Genomic DNA, 7,684 nt, shown 5'->3' on the forward strand with positions numbered 1-7,684 from the left:
TTTTTCTTGGGGCTACGGACTGAACGATACCTACCTATGCTTGTTAAAAAGGGACAAAACAACAAGATCATTATTTACATGACACGACAGTGATATATACATCAAGATTCGTGTATATACATCAAGATTCATATTTATACATCAAGATTCATATATACATCAAGATTTGCATATATATATGCATCAAGATTCGCATATATACAACAAGATTCATATATGTATGAATCTTGATGTATAAATATGAATCTTGATGTATATACACGAATCTTGATGTATATATCACTGTCTTGTCATGTAACTCTTGTTGTTTCGTCCCTTTTTAACAAGCATAGGGGGTATCGTTCAGTCCGTAACGCCAAGAAAAATACGTTCAGAAATAATTTGTTTTCGTGTAGATTTGCTTGATTTCGGGGTCATTCATGCATGCGAATGGTCGTTGTAAAACCCGACAAACGTTTTCATTTATAGATTTCAAGGATGTAGTTAGTGAGCTAGCCCTACATACCGAAAGTAAAATGATAATTTTTACGAGTGGACCGCTGCAGGGTTTCACTTTCAGGTAAATTTTGCACACAGTCGGCAAGAAGGCGGAGATGATTGACGTCCACCAAAACTTAGGTTTTGTCTAGGCGTTTTTTTTTTTTGCGCTATAAAGGTCGCGTGTGATTGATAACCACTGTAAACATTCTATTGCCAAACAATATGGCCTCTGAAAGTGAAGAATGATCATCGTTTCATCCACAACCGCAGTTCATATATGAATTATTTCATATAAACTTCACATAATATGGCCTCTGTTTTCGCTCGTCCTCTGCTGGCAGTATCACGAACTTGTTTCCTTCGAAGAGCAGTCAATTTAAAGTCTTCAGCGAGGTACAAGTTGCAACGAACACCGCGCTACATGAGTACAATTTCTTCAAAAATTCAAGTGCGTGGTGTTGAAATTCACTACGAAGTTGCTGGCCAAAGTAACCACGTTGTCCTGTGTTTACCAGGAGCGCTCGGCTCAACGCAAAGTGACTTTGGTCCCCAGCTCAAGGGACTTAAGAATGAATTTACAGTGATAGCATTTGATCCGCGAGGATATATGGAAAATCGATTCCCCCTACACGTGATTTTCCGGCTGAGTTTTTTGTACGGGACGCAAACGATGCTGCCGCACTAATGAAAACTCTTGGTAAGGGAAATATGGTACGATTTTTTCTTCCATCCGTCTCAATAAGTTAACATTAATTATAGAAATTTTGTAGGTGATGGAAAAGCTTATACAACTATTCTGGGGACGGGGCAGGGGAGGGGATCCGGATACTGATCGCAAACATTATTAAAATAATGGAACAGTCCATTTTTTATCTGCACACCAACCCTCCCCGCCCCACCCCCCTATGGAGGGCAAGCCATGTTGGAAAATGTCTCAAAGGAGCTGACAAGAAGTGCCAACAACAGAAATCTAGGCTGTGGGAATCTACCCTACGTGGGGGAGGTGCAGATTAAAAAAATGGAATGTCTCAATGAAGAACACAAATCCGTCCATGACTCAAACTTTATTTCACGGACAAATTTAAGACACACTGGTTCTAATGACAAAATTTCTATAAAATGTTTTTATCTACAAGGAAAGTTTAAAGATTTCATGCCCAATCAGTCTAAACCACCAAATAATAATACCCAGAGCAATCAAGAGATGGACTTCTGCAAATACAGTAATACCGTGTGGTTTATGTGTCTTCATGTGTAATGCGATTAGAAATTTTGAATGTCAAGTGTCACTGCTTGATAGACAAAAAACTTGGTGTCTATGCTTTCAAATCTCTAGGTCACTCTAAATATTCCCTCCTTGGATGGAGTAGTGGTGGAATAACTGCAGTGATACTGGCTGCGGCACATCCTCAGCGTGTTCATCGCATGGTGGTGTGGGGTGCTAATGCCACTGTTACTGCTGAAGACGTCAAGCTGTATGAAGCTATGAGAGACACATCAAAGTGGATCCCTAAGATGAGGGAGCCCTTAGAAGGTAAGGCATGTTGTTTCTTAAATTTACAAGAACAATGAAAAGGGATCCTTCTGGCTTTTATCCTTCAAGGACACCAGTTTTCAATTTCTTCTCAAAACATCAGTACTAAACATGGAGATATATAAGAGACACTGTATTTACATAACGATTTGTCAGTCGTCATCAAATCATCCATCCATTGTGTGTTATGCTGCTGATTTTGTATAAATCATAAGTTAGTAGTGTTGGTGTAGAGAGAAGCAGCAAACCTTCATAGGTGAGAGAGAGAGAGAGCAAAGATAGCACAATGGTGAGAATGCTAATGTCTCCCACCACAGATAAATATGTCCAGAAAGCCATTATAATAATATGCATACTCTCTATGATTAGCATCACAAATTGTCCTCATTTGTAAAAAGTCATCAAAACACACATAATTCTGTCATATATGAAGTAATATGAAAATGACTCTTGTGATGAGCATGTGTCTCATTAGTGTGCAATCCTGGACACAAGTGTCCCACCAGTGTGGCACAGGTGTGAATCCTAGAACCTAAGTGGTTGAGGTTTTTGAGTAAAAACGCTTTGTTTAGGGTAAGGGAGAAGTGCCATAGCTAGTAACTGGCGAACAGAAGCACTTGCCTCGGTAATTTGAAATTTATTTATTTATTAATAATTTACAGATTTCCATAAGAGGCTATGCTTTAAATGAAATGAATCAATGTAAGAGAAGAGTGTTTTCCGACATAGCCTCTTTAAGAACTTTGAACATTGCTGGGATCCCTGTCTCTATGTTGTGCCATCATTGAACAAGATACTTCACTATTGTTGTCTCTCTTCACCCAAGGATGTAAAATGGGTGCCTGTTGAGCCATGTCTATACTATTGAGCCATACTAGACTGGTCCAGTATAGTCCAATATACACTAACGAAACCAATATTGTACAAAGTCGTTTCCAAGTTTCAATTTCTATCATAGAAGTCCAGGTAAAGAACCCCACTTTAGGCTAAATTACTTATCACTGGTCACTGTCCGATTTCTATGCCATACCAAGACTAAACTGCCTGATAGCCATATCTTTCACAGCAGCACATACCCATATAGCTTATATTTGGGAGAACCCCCCTATCCCCCTGTGGTCACTAGGTGCCATAAATGTCTGCAAACACATTTTTCTTAAGATTTTCTGAGTGAAGTATTTAATATTGTCCACTCTATGGAGCTTTCAAGGTTAACCCAGTGCATATGTGGTTACATTTCAGCCCTGTATGGAAAAGAAGGACTCCAAGAAATGAACAGTGGCTGGATAGATGGCATAAGCCAGTACTTTACTGATGGTGGTGGTGACATTTGTACCAGTGAAGTAAAGAAGATAGAGTGCCCTACCCTGGTGGTGCATGGACAGAAAGACCCCCTGGTTCCACAGTTTCACCCTGAGTATTTACATGCCAACATCCGTGGTTCAAAGCTTCATATCATGCCAGAAGGAGGACACAATCTACACCTTCGTTATGCAGGCGAATTCAACTTGCTTGTCAGGGCATTTTTGAAAGACGAACCAAACAACAAATCTTCTCTTTAGCCCCCTTCTTAAAGGGGCTTTGTCACAGTTTCCACAACTTGAAAAGTTTAGCGTAAATTTTTCAAGTTTCTCATTTGGAATCCATGTTAATCTTCTGCATCCTTAACCATCCTTGTTCCTTTATGGTTTATAATATCTCTTTCGGTGTTTTTTTATCATGGTAAACTTCTATTTTCAGATTTCCTTTAATTTAGAGGTAATTTTGTATGCGTTCTTCTAAATCATACTGTATGAAATGAGCCAGCAACTTTTATTGACCTTTAAAGAGGTGAAACATTTTTGACTAGAGATTAACAGGGCCGTCACAAAAAGTTCTGTCCGGTCATCCGGAACATATATTTCTCTTCCGGGTAAGTAACTTTGTATACTTCCTCGCCCCTCAGGAACGTCGTCTGCCAACTTATTGGCAAAAAGAGCAACATGTCTGAAGGGCAAGCTGGAATTCAAGTCTTTTTCGAGCCCTGGAATAAATCTAAAACAAGAGGAACTGAATCTGGAAATCAAACAATAGTCCGGCCAGACGTCCACTATTTGTTGGCCCTGTATAGGAACCCCAAGGCCAGCTGCAAGTACGCTGAGTCTAGTTTGAGGCACTTCGAGGTAATAATAAAGTGTATTATCGTTTGTCACACGATGTAGTCACTTTAGATGTAGATCGCGACGTTTCGACTGCTTACTGCTAGTCTTCTTCAGGCGATAAGGTCGACTGATTGCACGGTATCATCTATATCCCGAAGGTCGGCTGTGATTGGTGCATTTCGATCCTCCTATTGTTCCATTGTTCCGACGAGTAGCTGTTCCCTCAGTGGTCCGCTGTTGTACCGTTCTCCTGTTTTTGTGTTTTTTGATCGTGGGCATCCCTGCTTCAGGAATTTCAATTCCACTATCCCTGTTAATGTTATTAGGGTGAAGTCTTATGTGAATAGCTTCCTTGACCCTACGTGTGTACCAGTGAGGATCTCGATCAATAAACTTGACCTCATTCCAGATAGGATAGTGGCCGGTCTCGTGGGTGTGTTCAGAAACGGCGGAGGTCTGGGTACCGGCGAGTCGTATATCCCTGTCGTGTTCTTTGATCCTCTCCTGCATAGATCTCCCTGTTTCTCCGATGTAGACTTTGCTCGCACGCTATACCAACCATCTCACCTTTCTCACAAGGTGTATTAAGAACCATATTGTTCCAACAGATCTGCAAGTTCGGCCACCAGTTCCCACCAGAGGCGCACGCAGAGTCGCTGAACTAGCATCCATGAGATTCCTGAGGGAAAGAATCAGACTGACGCAGAGAGCCAAGGCAGATATGAAGAAAGAAGCCAAATCAACAGAACAGAGCATAACATCTGCCCTTTCTGCGGATGACGCTGCAGAGGTACTCGACAAGGTTAAATCCACTACCCAGCGAGTCTTTAATACCACCAAAGACCGTCAACAGCGCAAGTTTGAGAAGGTTTTGCGAGAGAAACAGTCTTCTGTTTCTCCTACGACTTTCGTTGACAAAACAAAGTGGGTTATCAACCTGTCATCCAGGACCCTGAACGAAGCTGAGCTGTCCTTACTGAAGAAAGGTCTAAATTTCGCCGCGACTCCTACGAGCGTCCCAGCTACCGAGATCATCGCCAAGATTGAGTCAGCAGTCAGGCCACCGGATACAGAGCAAGGAGACACAGTCAGGAGATCTGTCAACACCATCCTTCAACAGGCACAACCACCCACCCCCAACATCACGAAGGAACAGCAGGAGGCTCTTAAAAGCCTAAAAGAGGACAACTCCATCATGGTCCTTCCGGCTGATAAAGGTCGCGCCAGCGTAATCCTGGACGCTGACACATACCACGCTAAAATGTCAGCGCTAATTGATCCCGGACCATACCAGCTGCTCAACAAAGATCCGACAGACCGCTTGACCCGGAAGCTATCTGAGAAGCTGCTAACTCTGAAACGGAATGGACACATATCAGGACCACGAGATCATGGTGTCGTTCGACGTAGAGTCACTGTTTACCAACGTACCGATCGAGGGCGCCGTACAAGCCGCGCTACAAAAAATGCAGAACGACGCAGGCCTGGCTGACCACACGACACTTACACCAGTTCAAATCGCGGACCTCTTGGATTTCGTATTAAGATCTACGTACTTCCAGTACAACGGATCTATTTACGAACAACGAGACGGCGCAGCCATGGGGAGCCCTGTATCAGCAGTTATTGCTGATCTCTACATGGAGATATTTGAAGAACAGGCAATAGAGTCCGCACCTTGGAAGCCTAAGATCTGAAAACGCTACGTAGATGATACTTTCACCATCCTGGATCGGGACAGAGTTGACGAGTTCCTGCAACACCTAAACAGTCAACAACCATCAATCCGTTTCACCATGGAGATCGAGAATAACAGCAAGATCGCCTTTCTCGACACGTCAGTCTATAGAGAACCTGATGGCCGCCTTACCACCAGTGTCTACAGGAAACCAACACATACTGATCAGTACCTAGCGTATGATTCACACCACCCTCAGTCAGTAAAGCGCGGTATTGTGAAGTGTCTGTACGACCGGGCTAAACGTCTCGTGACCAAACCATCAGTAATCGCTGGAGAGAAGAAACATCTGTCATCTGTACTTTTTTCTAACGGACATCCCTCCTCGTTTGTACAGAAGATCACAAAGGCACGAACGACCCCAAGAAGAGAGCCCGTCGCGGAATTTAAATCCACCGCCATTTTACCTTATGTCCAAGGAGTTTCGGAGTCTCTCCGCCGCCGCCTAGAACAACAACGCATTCGCACCGTCTTCAAGTCCGACACGACACTTCGGTCACACTTAGTGCGATCAAAGGACACCGTCAACCCGGCTAAACAAGATAGTGTTGTCTACAGGATTCCTTGTGAGTGCGGTAAAGTCTACATCGGAGAAACAGGGAGATCTATGCAGGAGAGGATCAAAGAACACGACAGGGATATACGACTCGCTGGTACCCAGACCTCCGCCGTTTCTGAACACACCCACGAGACCGGCCACTATCCTATCTGGAATGAGGTCAAGTTTATTGATCGAGATCCTCACTGGTACACACGTAGGGTCAAGGAAGCTATTCACATAAGACTTCACCCTAATAACATTAACAGGGATAGTGGAATTGAAATTCCTGAAGCAGGGATGCCCACGTTCAAAAAACACAAAAACAGGAGAACGGTACAACAGCGGACCACTGAGGAACAGCTACTCGTCGGAACAATGGAACAATAGGAGGATCGAAATGCACCAATCACAGCCGACCTTCGGGATATAGATGATACCGTGCAATCAGTCGACCTTATCGCCTGAAGAAGACTAGCAGTAAGCAGTCGAAACGTCGCGATCTACATCTAAAGTGACTACGTCGTGTGACAAACGATAATACACTTTATTATTACCTCGAAGTGTCTCAAACTAGACTCAGCGTACTTGCAGCTGGCCTTGGGGTTCCTATACAGGGCCAACAAATAGTGGACGTCTGGCCGGACTATTGTTTGATTTCCAGATTCAGTTCCTCTTGTTTTAGATTTATTCCAGGGCTCGAAAAAGACTTGAATTCCAGCTTGCCCTTCAGACATGTTGCTCTTTTTGCCAATAAGTTGGCAGACGACGTTCCTGAGGGGCGAGGAAGTATACAAAGTTACTTACCCGGAAGAGAAATATATGTTCCGGATGACCGGACAGAACTTTTTGTGACGGCCCTGTTAATCTCTAGTCAAAAATGTTTCACCTCTTTAAAGGTCAATAAAAGTTGCTGGCTCATTTCACACAGTATGATTTAGAAGAACGCATACAAAATTACCTTTAAATTAAAGGAAACCTGAAAATAGAAGTTTACCATGATAAAAAAACACCGAAAGAGATATTATAAACCATAAAGGAACAAGGATGGTTAAGGATGCAGAAGATTAACATGGATTCCAAATGAGAAACTTGAAAAATTTACGCTTAACTTTTCAAGTTGTGGAAACCTTGACAAAGCCCCTTTAAGAAGGGGGCTAAAGAGAAGATTTGTTGTTTGGTTCGTCTTTCAAAAATGCCCTGACAAGCAAGTTGAATTCGCCTGCATAACGAAGGTGTAGATTGTGTCCTCC

The 7,684-nt window shown here is 42.9% G+C and overlaps 1 pseudogene across 1 annotated transcript; it reads left to right on the forward strand.

The window, feature by feature from the left end:
• The first annotated feature begins 787 nt into the window (after positions 1–787).
• LOC145463706 (serine hydrolase BPHL-like) lies at positions 788–3,576 on the forward strand (annotated as a pseudogene). Its single transcript, XR_014041355.1, has 3 exons — positions 788–1,177; positions 1,817–2,014; positions 3,257–3,576. The product of XR_014041355.1 is annotated as a serine hydrolase BPHL-like (transcript).
• The last annotated feature ends 4,108 nt before the right edge of the window (positions 3,577–7,684 follow it).

This window comes from Orbicella franksi, chromosome 12, assembly GCF_964199315.1.
Source record: "Orbicella franksi chromosome 12, jaOrbFran1.1, whole genome shotgun sequence".
Lineage (NCBI taxonomy): Eukaryota > Metazoa > Cnidaria > Anthozoa > Scleractinia > Merulinidae > Orbicella > Orbicella franksi.